The sequence below is a fragment of the Crinia signifera genome, chromosome 3 (assembly GCF_055691185.1).
Source record: "Crinia signifera chromosome 3, ASM5569118v1, whole genome shotgun sequence".
Taxonomy (NCBI): domain Eukaryota; kingdom Metazoa; phylum Chordata; class Amphibia; order Anura; family Myobatrachidae; genus Crinia; species Crinia signifera.
Genome location: NC_139219.1, coordinates 303,263,497 through 303,278,882, shown reverse-complemented (window position 1 = coordinate 303,278,882; position 15,386 = coordinate 303,263,497).

Here is a 15,386-nt window from a genome sequence, read left to right as displayed (position 1 = left end):
CTCTGATAGGATGCCTCCTTTACAATAAGACGGTGGTGAACTTTTATCCCTGCTGGATATTCCGTGCTCAACTGTAAGTGATATTATTATAAAGTGGAAGCTTTGAGGGACAACAGCAACTCCGCCGTGAAGAGGAAGACCATATAAAATCACAGAGCGAGGTCAATGACTGCTTCACAGTGATGGTAATCAAGTCATCGTGCCAACTGACCTTTCCACATTTCCATGACATGCTGACCTGGTTTCCTGCAAGTAGACCAGTATTTATTATTATTTATTTATTACAAGTTTCTTATATAGCGCACACATATTCCGCAGCGCTTTACAGAGTATTTTTGAACATTCACATCAATCCCTGCCCCAGTGGTGCTTACAGTCTATATTCCCTACCACATGTACACGCACACACACAGACATTCTAGGGTTAATTTTGTTGGGAGACAATTAGCCTACCAGTATATTTTTGGATTGTGGGAGGAAACTGGAGTACCCGGAGGAAACCCACGCAAGTACGGGGAGAATATACAAACTCTGCACAGTTAGGGCCATGGTGGGAATCGAACCAATGACCTCAGCGCTGTGAGGCAGTAATGCTAACCATTACACCATACTGCCTTGTACCTGAATGCTTTGGCAGTCCCATACACTGCAGTCCTAGTAGTTATATGCCTATTAGAAGTAAAGGCCCATAAACACTAGAGGATAGGGGCGGCGGCCGATATAATTAACAGTATCAGCTGCAGGCCCCGATATTGGGCCTGATTCTGTTTCACTCGCAAAGGACATTTGGTTTGCTAATGGACAAAACCATGTGCGCTGCAGGTGGGGCAGATGTAACATGTGCAGAGAGTTAGATTTGGGTGAATTATTTTTTTTCTGTGCAGGGTAAATACTGGCTGCTTTATTCTTACACTGCAATATAGAGATCAGTTTGAAGTACAAACCCCGCCCAAATCGAATTCTCTCTGCACATGTTACATCTGCCCCACCTGAAGTGCACATGCTTTTTTTTTGTTACATTCCCCAGATCACCTAGCTGGTGCACAGCTGTAGTCATTACTAACTGTCACATTTTAAAACCTGCTGCATTCATTCCTACTATAGATCCACAGGTTGCCTGGAAAACATGCACCATTGGTAGATCTAGAGGACAGGTTTGGCCACCCCTGTTTTACAATGTTCACTAATGTGTATGGGGCTTTACGTATGCCTTCAGTATTCGGATCTTCTATAATCCGTATATAAAAAAAATAAACAACTTTTCAATATATTGTCTCATCTGCTGACTTACTGGACATTGTCTTCTGTTTATTGTTACTATGTCATTGCTATGTTCCGCTGCTGTCATTTCCTGTCTGACACCTCAGCAGTTGTCTTTGATGTATTGCTTTACCTGTGCTTGGCAGAGATTATATAAAACTGTTGCTCTAATCAGGTTTAGTAAATGCTGGTAATTGTGAGCTAGTAACTTGTGTTTTCCTTGTAAATACTATGTATTTCCTTTAATAAGTGTTGCCCTTAGATTATCTTCCCGTGGGGGTTACTTAGATATTCAGATCTATTCTCATTGATAATGTGCTGTTTATCTTTTCTTATTTGTAATTACAGTGTTGATAATCGCATTACTTGTCACACCCCGTCACTCTGGACTGACACACTGCAGCACAGTCCCCGAGACTGAAATGATGTTGCTTTTTTAACACCTGCAACCGTGCCTGAGTGTTTATGAGGAAATGAGGAGGGTGGGGTGGCTGGAAGTGATAATTGAGTTTTCAGTTTGAAATGGAAGACCGGTCACTTGCAGAAATGTTTTCCTGTGAGTTCTGTGTACGTTGAGGAAATGTACAATGTAATAAAGCAAGCAGTGACTCGCCTCATCCCATCCTGAAACATTAGAGGTACAAATATATGTTTATTTTTTAATCCGAGTACACGTTACGTGATATATGTAACCAGGGACACTACAGCAGCCAGTATTTACCCTGCACAGAAACAATAAAACACCCAAATCTAACTCTCTCTGCACATGTTACATCAGCCCCACCTGCAGTGCACATGGTTTTGTCCATTAGAGATTGATTGTGCCTTTCCAAGTGAATCAGAATACCCCCCCTTTGATAAAGCTACAGACAGTAGTGAAACGCGTTAGTTGTTTCCCACTCCAGGATTGGGACTTGGATCTCTATGCAATTGCTATACCATCTTTTCCAATTTGATCACCACTAGGACTCTGGAATCTTGTATGGGACTTATTGCTATTTTTCCCCTGCCCCTATCACTTGGATGTCCTTTGGTGAGAACCCCCAGGTGAAATTTTCCACCTGAAACATCATCATAAGAGGACCTTGCTACCATCGATTGTATTGCCCTTTATTTTTCCTCCAACGATCTCCGAAGTACACCGTATCACCAGTGAGGTTCATTGGGCAAAATTGGGGTCTTGAAATCCCCGATCCCTCCACAGACTCCTCCAGCGGCACGAATTTTGAACACAGTACCAATATAGAGGACCTGTGTTGATCCAAGTGAGGCCCCTCCCGGGCTAAATTTGGGGTCCGAAAACAACAGATTCCTCCAACGGCATTTATCCAAAATGCCGAATCAATAGAGAGGACCTGTGTTGTTCCCACCATCCATCATTCAGGAACAGTGATCCTTAATCCAGTCTCTTTTGGTAATGTGCACTTACCTTAATTGATTTCCCATTGAGCAATTTCTTATCCAATCCTAGAGTGAGCTTGTCAATCATTTCATTATCCAATTGTTATTTTTATTGTATTATTTATGTGTATATTTTGAATAATTTATCTTATTCTTGTTCTGACTGATCTGGATCTGCAAAACTGTTCATATTATTGTCTAGCTGAGTGTGTACCCAGCTTTATTTATGCTGATTATCAATGGTATTACATTTGAAAGTGTTAAAGGCCCATACACTCTAGAACATTTTCTTTCCAATCTGGCTGGTTGGAATAAAAATCTGGACATTTTTGGGAGCAAATGACAATTGACCATTTTCTCCTAAACATGGAAAACAGACACAAATTAGTCGTACAGACATATTGGTCATACACACTAGAAGATGTGAAAGACAAAAGATATTGGTGAACAATTTCCCTTGAGCTGATCATGAAAGATATTGTACATCCACACTGATCACTGGGTGCATGCGCCATATTGGCAGATTGACCTGCATGTCTGGAAGATGTCAATATCTTTAACAATGATCTGGGGGGCGCATTGTTAAAGATATTAGGCATACACACTAGAAGATATTCTCATCAATATCTTTCAGAAGCCCACTGGGATGGTAAAGTATGAACAAGTTTTTTGTTTTGTTTTTTTATTATGAAAAACTCCTGTCAGCTTTTTTTCAATTCGGGCCCTTTTAGGGTCCACCTTTTGGCAATGTCAACTTGCTGCATGTCAACCTTTTCCATTTGTCGACCTTTTGACTGTTGTCCTAATAACCGCATACCCTTCCCCATCCCTAGACTCCATGGTCTTTTTATGTTGGTTTGAACAGATTTTTCTATGATGTTTGGGCAGATCCAACCCCTACTGTTAGAACAGGTAAGATAACAGGGGGCACTTTCCTGGGGAGGACGGTCATACTCATGCTCCCCGGCAAAATGGGCTAAAATGATCATGAGTGTGAGAACACCGGGACATCTTTATTTTAGGTGTTCCATTTTCATATATATAAAATGAACCTAGCCAGCTAGAAGCCAGCTAGAAAGCCCATAGTTTGATACTAATCAAAACCGGGTGCATGGGGAAATATATATATATATATATATATATATATATATATATATATATATATAACACTGTAGATGGGAATATTTAGTTTCTGAATCCTCTGGCTGTTTTCAGTATTTTGGTAAATTAATTTTCTAGGCTATTATTAGGATGTCGGTCATTTTTTATGTTGAAGGTTTATTGAATTTGTTTTCTTCTTCCTTGGAGGAAAATATTCAACAAGTCCACATAGTGTTGGCCAAGCTTTGAGAATTTTTGTCTGTATTCTAATCCTGAGTAATGTGCTATCTATCTATCTATCTATCTATCTATCTATCTATCTATCTATCTATCTCAACTAAGGATTACACATGTTCAGACCTCCTCAGCGAACCGGCAATATTGCCGATTCGCTGACATCATCCAGGGGCAAGACAGAGCGGTGGTGGGGGAGAAGGCAGCACTTGGTGCTGGCGTTGCTCCAAGCACTGCCTCCTCCATTGGTGTGAACGGGGAACGGGTCGCTCCACCCGATTAACCCGTTCACACCGCAAAGTAACACAGCAATGAACCGGTAGGAACGCTGCTTTTTTAACGGTTCATATTGCCGTGTTGCTACCAGTTTGTTGGACCCGGTAACCCCTTTCACATCGCACCAATTACTGTGTCAAAATAGCAAGAAACCTCTATGAGCCCGGTAATTAGGTGCGATGTGAAAGGGGAATAAGTCTCTTCAAAACCAAAGGCAGTTACTGGAAAGTTATCAGAGACAATTTTAGAGGTAATAGAGTTTCTTAACAATAAAAAATTTAAATTGTACCAGAAAGGGTTGGTCCTAACTTAATCATTTTAAAATGTTGATTCAAAATCCTCTGATTTTGACATAGAGTCCGATCAGATTTGCTCGCAAGGCAGCATATATGCATTGCCTAGTGAGCGGGTAAGCTCTGTCTACCAACTCTTGCCCCTGCCGCCCGAAACCCCTCGGTACCATGAAAGGGGATATGTACATGAACACATCCCCTCGCATGCAGCCGTCTGGCCAAAAAATCATTGAATGGTTGCTTAACATCCAATTATTTTTTCCCTGCTGTTCGCAGATAAAACTCAGTCTGAACTGACATTTATCTTGCCCGCCGATTGCCGAATTGGGTGCCGGGTGCTGACATCATGGGACGTCAGTCGCCTGCCCTGAGCAGGGAAGCAACACCTGCGCTCATGAATAATAACTATTGCCTTGAATACTAAAAACATTACTCCTAAAATCCTACATGGACACAATTCCTTCTATGTTTGATTGCTGATTAACTTGGAGGTGAAATATACTTTTTTTCCCTTACATTTAAGTAAGTTGGTAATATTTATTTAATAAGTTATTAATATAGTACACACAAGAACGGCAGTATTTTACATAGAATGTTTGGCCCTTCACCTGAGTTCCTATCTAAGGGGAGATTCCAATCTATATTCCCTCTCACATTACACATCATAGTCAGAAGAAAATTAACCTTCCTGAATATTTTTCTCAATCTTACAGAAAAAGACGCCAGATTGAGGCAGGGGGACGGCGCCAGGTGAGCAGCGGCAGCTTGCACGGTGCCGGCCTCCTGTCCGGCGCTGCCCACACTCTCCCACTGCCTCCCAAAGAATTCCGGAATGGAACCGGCATCAATTGAATATATGGTTAGGAAAGAAAAACAGTTTGTATCCCTATTGCACACTGAATGAGAAATATACATATAATAATCAGATAATACATGCTTCTTATTTAACACTTACTAACTTTCATTTGTGTGCTGCCCTGGAGTAGTCAGCCTGTGTCGGCATGTTGGGGGCCCACACCCCAGACCCATACCCAGTGTTAGGGACCCCCAGTGACAGAGACGCCTTGACGTACGGCCTGGGGGCTTAACCCTATATCTGCAGATATATGCAACCAAGATCTCTGTATTATCTGATTATTATATGTATATTTCTCATTCAGTGTGCAATAGGGATACAAACTGTTTTTCTTTCCTAACCAGATTTACCCCTCCCTGTTGGCACCTGAATGACAGACCTCTGATTGAGCAGCTTACCAATAAAAGTGTTGTGCAGTTGAGAGGCATAGATGGGTCAGCAATAGGAGGGATTGCTGACACCTGAGTGCCATTGGAGAAGCCAGGGGTATCTCCAGGTAAGCTGGCTCTCAGATGTTGTAAGCCATTATCATGTGGCCTTACACTGGGCTATTAGGCCCATAAATTTGTTATTGTGCATGGGATGGGTTTGGGAGTGTGATTCCCCCTTTGTTGGTATGGCTGGTCTGCTCCAGGGTAGCACACCCTAACACTTTATTAACATTTATGTTTTTTCCCTATTGTATGTATTATTTTAATCACACCTTCACCTCCCTACATAGCACTTGTGTGCTTCTTATTTAACACTTACTAACTTTCATTTGTGTGCTGCCCTGGAGTAGTCAGCCTGTGTCGGCATGTTGGGGGCCCACACCCCAGACCCATACCCAGTGTTAGGGACCCCCAGTGACAGAGACGCCTTGACGTACGGCCTGGGGGCTTAACCCTATATCTGCAGATATATGCAACCAAGATCTCTGTATTATCTGATTATTATATGTATATTTCTCATTCAGTGTGCAATAGGGATACAAACTGTTTTTCTTTCCTAACCAGATTTACCCCTCCCTGTTGGCACCTGAATGACAGACCTCTGATTGAGCAGCTTACCAATAAAAGTGTTGTGCAGTTGAGAGGCATAGATGGGTCAGCAATAGGAGGGATTGCTGACACCTGAGTGCCATTGGAGAAGCCAGGGGTATCTCCAGGTAAGCTGGCTCTCAGATGTTGTAAGCCATTATCATGTGGCCTTACACTGGGCTATTAGGCCCATAAATTTGTTATTGTGCATGGGATGGGTTTGGGAGTGTGATTCCCCCTTTGTTGGTATGGCTGGTCTGCTCCAGGGTAGCACACCCTAACACTTTATTAACATTTATGTTTTTTCCCTATTGTATGTATTATTTTAATCACACCTTCACCTCCCTACATAGCACTTGTGTGCTTCTTATTTAACACTTACTAACTTTCATTTGTGTGCTGCCCTGGAGTAGTCAGCCTGTGTCGGCATGTTGGGGGCCCACACCCCAGACCCATACCCAGTGTTAGGGACCCCCAGTGACAGAGACGCCTTGACGTACGGCCTGGGGGCTTAACCCTATATCTGCAGATATATGCAACCAAGATCTCTGTATTATCTGATTATTATATGTATATTTCTCATTCAGTGTGCAATAGGGATACAAACTGTTTTTCTTTCCTAACCAGATTTACCCCTCCCTGTTGGCACCTGAATGACAGACCTCTGATTGAGCAGCTTACCAATAAAAGTGTTGTGCAGTTGAGAGGCATAGATGGGTCAGCAATAGGAGGGATTGCTGACACCTGAGTGCCATTGGAGAAGCCAGGGGTATCTCCAGGTAAGCTGGCTCTCAGATGTTGTAAGCCATTATCATGTGGCCTTACACTGGGCTATTAGGCCCATAAATTTGTTATTGTGCATGGGATGGGTTTGGGAGTGTGATTCCCCCTTTGTTGGTATGGCTGGTCTGCTCCAGGGTAGCACACCCTAACACTTTATTAACATTTATGTTTTTTCCCTATTGTATGTATTATTTTAATCACACCTTCACCTCCCTACATAGCACTTGTGTGCTTCTTATTTAACACTTACTAACTTTCATTTGTGTGCTGCCCTGGAGTAGTCAGCCTGTGTCGGCATGTTGGGGGCCCACACCCCAGACCCATACCCAGTGTTAGGGACCCCCAGTGACAGAGACGCCTTGACGTACGGCCTGGGGGCTTAACCCTATATCTGCAGATATATGCAACCAAGATCTCTGTATTATCTGATTATTATATGTATATTTCTCATTCAGTGTGCAATAGGGATACAAACTGTTTTTCTTTCCTAACCAGATTTACCCCTCCCTGTTGGCACCTGAATGACAGACCTCTGATTGAGCAGCTTACCAATAAAAGTGTTGTGCAGTTGAGAGGCATAGATGGGTCAGCAATAGGAGGGATTGCTGACACCTGAGTGCCATTGGAGAAGCCAGGGGTATCTCCAGGTAAGCTGGCTCTCAGATGTTGTAAGCCATTATCATGTGGCCTTACACTGGGCTATTAGGCCCATAAATTTGTTATTGTGCATGGGATGGGTTTGGGAGTGTGATTCCCCCTTTGTTGGTATGGCTGGTCTGCTCCAGGGTAGCACACCCTAACACTTTATTAACATTTATGTTTTTTCCCTATTGTATGTATTATTTTAATCACACCTTCACCTCCCTACATAGCACTTGTGTGCTTCTTATTTAACACTTACTAACTTTCATTTGTGTGCTGCCCTGGAGTAGTCAGCCTGTGTCGGCATGTTGGGGGCCCACACCCCAGACCCATACCCAGTGTTAGGGACCCCCAGTGACAGAGACGCCTTGACGTACGGCCTGGGGGCTTAACCCTATATCTGCAGATATATGCAACCAAGATCTCTGTATTATCTGATTATTATATGTATATTTCTCATTCAGTGTGCAATAGGGATACAAACTGTTTTTCTTTCCTAACCAGATTTACCCCTCCCTGTTGGCACCTGAATGACAGACCTCTGATTGAGCAGCTTACCAATAAAAGTGTTGTGCAGTTGAGAGGCATAGATGGGTCAGCAATAGGAGGGATTGCTGACACCTGAGTGCCATTGGAGAAGCCAGGGGTATCTCCAGGTAAGCTGGCTCTCAGATGTTGTAAGCCATTATCATGTGGCCTTACACTGGGCTATTAGGCCCATAAATTTGTTATTGTGCATGGGATGGGTTTGGGAGTGTGATTCCCCCTTTGTTGGTATGGCTGGTCTGCTCCAGGGTAGCACACCCTAACACTTTATTAACATTTATGTTTTTTCCCTATTGTATGTATTATTTTAATCACACCTTCACCTCCCTACATAGCACTTGTGTGCTTCTTATTTAACACTTACTAACTTTCATTTGTGTGCTGCCCTGGAGTAGTCAGCCTGTGTCGGCATGTTGGGGGCCCACACCCCAGACCCATACCCAGTGTTAGGGACCCCCAGTGACAGAGACGCCTTGACGTACGGCCTGGGGGCTTAACCCTATATCTGCAGATATATGCAACCAAGATCTCTGTATTATCTGATTATTATATGTATATTTCTCATTCAGTGTGCAATAGGGATACAAACTGTTTTTCTTTCCTAACCAGATTTACCCCTCCCTGTTGGCACCTGAATGACAGACCTCTGATTGAGCAGCTTACCAATAAAAGTGTTGTGCAGTTGAGAGGCATAGATGGGTCAGCAATAGGAGGGATTGCTGACACCTGAGTGCCATTGGAGAAGCCAGGGGTATCTCCAGGTAAGCTGGCTCTCAGATGTTGTAAGCCATTATTATGTGGCCTTACACTGGGCTATTAGGCCCATAAATTTGTTATTGTGCATGGGATGGGTTTGGGAGTGTGATTCCCCCTTTGTTGGTATGGCTGGTCTGCTCCAGGGTAGCACACCCTAACACTTTATTAACATTTATGTTTTTTCCCTATTGTATGTATTATTTTAATTACACCTTCACCTCCCTACATAGCACTTGTGTGCTTCTTATTTAACACTTACTAACTTTCATTTGTGTGCTGCCCTGGAGTAGTCAGCCTGTGTCGGCATGTTGGGGGCCCACACCCCAGACCCATACCCAGTGTTAGGGACCCCCAGTGACAGAGACGCCTTGACGTACGGCCTGGGGGCTTAACCCTATATCTGCAGATATATGCAACCAAGATCTCTGTATTATCTGATTATTATATGTATATTTCTCATTCAGTGTGCAATAGGGATACAAACTGTTTTTCTTTCCTAACCAGATTTACCCCTCCCTGTTGGCACCTGAATGACAGACCTCTGATTGAGCAGCTTACCAATAAAAGTGTTGTGCAGTTGAGAGGCATAGATGGGTCAGCAATAGGAGGGATTGCTGACACCTGAGTGCCATTGGAGAAGCCAGGGGTATCTCCAGGTAAGCTGGCTCTCAGATGTTGTAAGCCATTATCATGTGGCCTTACACTGGGCTATTAGGCCCATAAATTTGTTATTGTGCATGGGATGGGTTTGGGAGTGTGATTCCCCCTTTGTTGGTATGGCTGGTCTGCTCCAGGGTAGCACACCCTAACACTTTATTAACATTTATGTTTTTTCCCTATTGTATGTATTATTTTAATCACACCTTCACCTCCCTACATAGCACTTGTGTGCTTCTTATTTAACACTTACTAACTTTCATTTGTGTGCTGCCCTGGAGTAGTCAGCCTGTGTCGGCATGTTGGGGGCCCACACCCCAGACCCATACCCAGTGTTAGGGACCCCCAGTGACAGAGACGCCTTGACGTACGGCCTGGGGGCTTAACCCTATATCTGCAGATATATGCAACCAAGATCTCTGTATTATCTGATTATTATATGTATATTTCTCATTCAGTGTGCAATAGGGATACAAACTGTTTTTCTTTCCTAACCAGATTTACCCCTCCCTGCTGGCACCTGAATGACAGACCTCTGATTGAGCAGCTTACCAATAAAAGTGTTGTGCAGTTGAGAGGCATAGATGGGTCAGCAATAGGAGGGATTGCTGACACCTGAGTGCCATTGGAGAAGCCAGGGGTATCTCCAGGTAAGCTGGCTCTCAGATGTTGTAAGCCATTATCATGTGGCCTTACACTGGGCTATTAGGCCCATAAATTTGTTATTGTGCATGGGATGGGTTTGGGAGTGTGATTCCCCCTTTGTTGGTATGGCTGGTCTGCTCCAGGGTAGCACACCCTAACACTTTATTAACATTTATGTTTTTTCCCTATTGTATGTATTATTTTAATCACACCTTCACCTCCCTACATAGCACTTGTGTGCTTCTTATTTAACACTTACTAACTTTCATTTGTGTGCTGCCCTGGAGTAGTCAGCCTGTGTCGGCATGTTGGGGGCCCACACCCCAGACCCATACCCAGTGTTAGGGACCCCCAGTGACAGAGACGCCTTGACGTACGGCCTGGGGGCTTAACCCTATATCTGCAGATATATGCAACCAAGATCTCTGTATTATCTGATTATTATATGTATATTTCTCATTCAGTGTGCAATAGGGATACAAACTGTTTTTCTTTCCTAACCAGATTTACCCCTCCCTGTTGGCACCTGAATGACAGACCTCTGATTGAGCAGCTTACCAATAAAAGTGTTGTTCAATTGAATATATACCTATGCCTATATTCAATCAAATTTTTTGTCATTTTTAGGGTAATTGAGGGTGCTGATTCTGAATATGACATTGGTTTTCCCAGATTGGCTCTACTTTTAGATGATTTTGTATCCCATGAAAAACAGTAAAACGCATATTAAGGTTAGGATATGCAGAACTGTGTAGCTTAGCAAACTACTACAAATCACTTCAAAAGAAACTCAACACACAGTAAATATTTATTTGATGAAACAACATATAATCATGGTAAAATTTTTACATTTATTGCTTTAAAAACTGCTGCTTGTATGATTTTCTTCTATAGGAGTGATTGTCGCAGTCACGTATAAGACCTTAACACAATATATTTAGAGGATCTACCGTGCCCCAAGACTCAGGGCCGCCACTAGGAATCTTGGGGCCTGGGACTGACCATTAATCCGCCCCCCCCCCCCCGTATACGTACACGTGCACAGACAGTGCAACCCTCTGTGTCCTAGGCTCGGCGCTCTGCAGGCTGCACTGTGTATTGTGCGTGCCTGGCTGGGGGGCTGCCGGGTGGGGGAGACGATATGCGGCTGCGGGGGTGATGCAGTACAAATTTGTTCTCAAAATGGGCAAAACCATGTGCACTGCAGGTGGGGCAGATGTAACATGTGCAAAGAGAGTTAGATTTGGGTGGGGGTGTGTTGAAACAAATCAAAATTGCAGTGTAAAAATAATGCAGCCAGTACTTATCCTGCACAGAAACAAAATAACTCACCCAAATCTAACTCTCTCTGCACATGTTACATCAGCCCCACCTGCAGTGCACATGGTTTTGTCCATTAGAGATTGATTGTGCCTTTCCAAGTGAATCAGAATACCCCCCCTTTGATAAAGCTACAGCCAGTAGTGAAACGCGTTAGTTGTTTCCCACTCCAGGATTGGGACTTGGATCTCTATGCAATTGCTATACCATCTTTTCCAATTGGATCACCACTAGGACTCTGGAATCTTGTATGGGACTTATTGCTATTTTTCCCCTGCCCCCATCACTTGGATGTCCTTTGGTGAGAACCCCCAGGTGAAATTTTCCACCTGAAACATCATCATAAGAGGACCTTGCTACCATCGATTGTATTGCCCTTTATTTTTCCTCCAACGATCTCCGAAGTACACCGTATCACCAGTGAGGTTCATTGGGCAAAATTGGGGTCTTGAAATCCCCTATCCCTCCACAGACTCCTCCAGCGGCATGAATTTTGAACACAGTACAATAGAGAGGAACTGTGTTGATCCAAGTGAGGCCCCTTCTGGGCTAAGTTGGGGTCCCAAAACAACAGATTCCTCCAACGGCATTTATCCAAAATGCCGAATCAATAGAGAGGACCTGTGTTGTTCTCTACCATCATTCAGGAACAGTGGGGTAGATTTATTATAGCGGCGCCTATCGCGCCGCTATAACAGTTCCTGCTTCGCCTCATTAGCGAGGCGAAGCAGGAGGGGACACCGACAAGATCTATTAAGATCTTGCCGCCGGAGTGGGGGAGCGCTAACTCCCCCCTCCGGCGATGTCCCTCCTGGAGACATTTCCCCCCGGCCAGCTCACTGCGCATGCGCGGGATCTCGCTAGTCTCGCGAGATCCCAGCGCAGCTCAGCGCCAGCAGCAGGGACAGAGCTGTCCCTGCTGTTAGGTATAGGGCATCGCTGCCTGCAGCTGGCGTAAGTCGACAGCTGCAGGCGGTGGAACGGTCAGCGATGCTGACCGTTCATAAATCTGGTAGGAGGCAGGGGCGCAGTGCAAAATATCGCCCCTGCGCTATGCCTCCTGCCCCACACCGCCGGCGTTAGAGTAAATGCTCGGCGGGTGTGATAGATCAGGGGAAGCACTATCCCCTGCTATAACGCACGGGGATAGCGCAGATTCCCCTGATCGCCATATAATAAATCTACCCCAGTGATCCTTAATCCAGTCTCTTTTGGTAATGTGCACTTACCTTAATTGATTTCCCATTGAGCAATTTCTAATCCAATCCTAAAAGTGAGCTTGTCAATCATTTTATTATCCAATTGTTATTTTTATTGTATTATTTATGTGTATCTTTTGAATAATTTATCTTATTCTTATTCTTGTTCTGACTGATCTGGATCTGCAAAACTGTTCATATTATTGTCTAGCCGAGTGTGTACCCAGCTTTATTTATGCTGATTATCAATGGTATTACATTTGAAAGTGTTAAAGGCCCATACACACTAGAACATTTTCTTTCCAATCTGGCTGGTTGGAATCAAAATCTGGACATTTTTGGGAGCAAATGACAATTGACCATTTTCTCCTAAACATGGAAAACAGACACAAATTAGTCCTACAGACACATTGGTCATACACACTAGAAGATGTGAAAGACAAAAGATTTTGGTGAACAATTTCCCTTGAGCTGATCATGAAAGATATTGTACATCCACACTGATCACTGGGTGCATGCGCCATATTGGCAGATTGACCTGCATGTCTGGAAGATGTCAATATCTTTAACAATGATCTGGGGGGCGCATTGTTAAAGATATTAGGCATACACACTAGAAGATATTCTCATCAATATCTTTCAGAAGCCCACTGGGATGGTAAAGTATGAACAAGGTTTTTTTTTTGTTTTGTTTTTTTTGGCAATGTCAACTTGATGCATGTCGACCTTTTGACTGTTGTCCTAATAACCGAATACCCTTCCCCATCCCTAGACTCCATGGTCTTTTTATGTTGGTTTGAACAGATTTTTCCATGATGTTTGGGCAGATCCAACCCTTACTGTTAGAACAGGTAAGATAACAGGGGGCACTTTCCTGGGGAGGACGGTCATACTCATGCTCCCCGGCAAAATGGGCTAAAATGATCATAAGTGTGAGAACACCGGGACATCTTTATTTTAGGTGTTCCATTTTCATATATATATAATGAACCTAGCCAGCTAGAAGCCAGCTAGAAAGCCCATAGTTTGATACTGATCAAAACCGGGTGCATGGGGAAATATATATATATATATATAACACTGTAGATGGGAACATTTAGTTTCTGAATCCTCTGGCTGTTTTCAGTATTTTGGCAAATTAATTTTCTAGACTATTATTAGGATGTCGGTAATTTTTTATGTTGAAGGTTTATTGAATTTGTTTTCTTCTTCCTTGGAGGAAAATATTCAACAAGTCCACATAGCTTTGAGAATTTTTGTCTGTATTCCAATCCTGTGCTATCTATCTATCTATTTATCTATCTATCTATCTATCTATCTATCTATCTATCTATCTATCTATCTATCTATCTATCTATCTCAACTAAGGATTACACATGTTCAGACCTCCTCAGCGAACCGGCAATATTGCCGATTCGCTGACATCATCCAGGGGCAAGACAGAGCGGTGGTGGGGGAGAAGGCAGCACTTGGTGCTGGCGTTGCTCCAAGCACTGCCTCCTCCATTGGTGTGAACGGGGAACGGGTCGCTCCACCCGATTAACCCGTTCACACCGCAAAGTAACACAGCAATGAACCGGTAGGAACGCTGCTTTTTTAACGGTTCATATTGCCGTGTTGCTACCAGTTTGCGGGACCCGGTAACCCCTTTCACATCGCACCAATTACTGTGTCAAAATAGCAAGAAACCTCTATGAGCCCGGTAATTAGGTGCGATGTGAAAGGGAAATAAGTCTCTTCAAAACCAAAGGCAGTTACTGGAAAGTTATCAGAGACAATTTTAGAGGTAATAGAGTTTCTTAACAATAAAAAAATGTAAATTGTACCAGAAAGGTTTGGTCCTAACTTAATCATTTTAAAATGTTGATTCAAAATCCTCTGATTTTGACATAGAGTCCGATCAGACTCGTTTGCAAGGCAGCATATATGCATTGCCTAGTGAGCGGGTAAGCTCTGTCTACCACCCCAACAAACTCCTGCCTCTGCCGCCTGAAACCCCTCGGTACCATGCAAGGGGATATGTACATGAACACATTCCCTCGCATGCAGCCGTCTGGCCAAAAAATCATTGGATAGTTGCTTAAAATCCAATACTTTTTTTCCTGCTGTTCGCAGATAAAACTCAGTCTGAACTGACGTTTATCTTGCCCGCCGATTGCCGAATTGGGGGCGGTTGCTGACATCATGGGACGTCAGCCGCCTGCCCTGAGCAGGGAAGCAACACCTGCGCTCATGAATAATAACTATTGCCTTGAATACTAAAAACATTACTCCTAAAATCCTACATGGACACAATTCCTTCTATGTTTGATAGCTGATTAATTTTGAGGTGAAATATACTTTTTTTTCCCTTACATTTAAGTAAGTTGGTAATATTTATTTAATAAGTTATTAATAT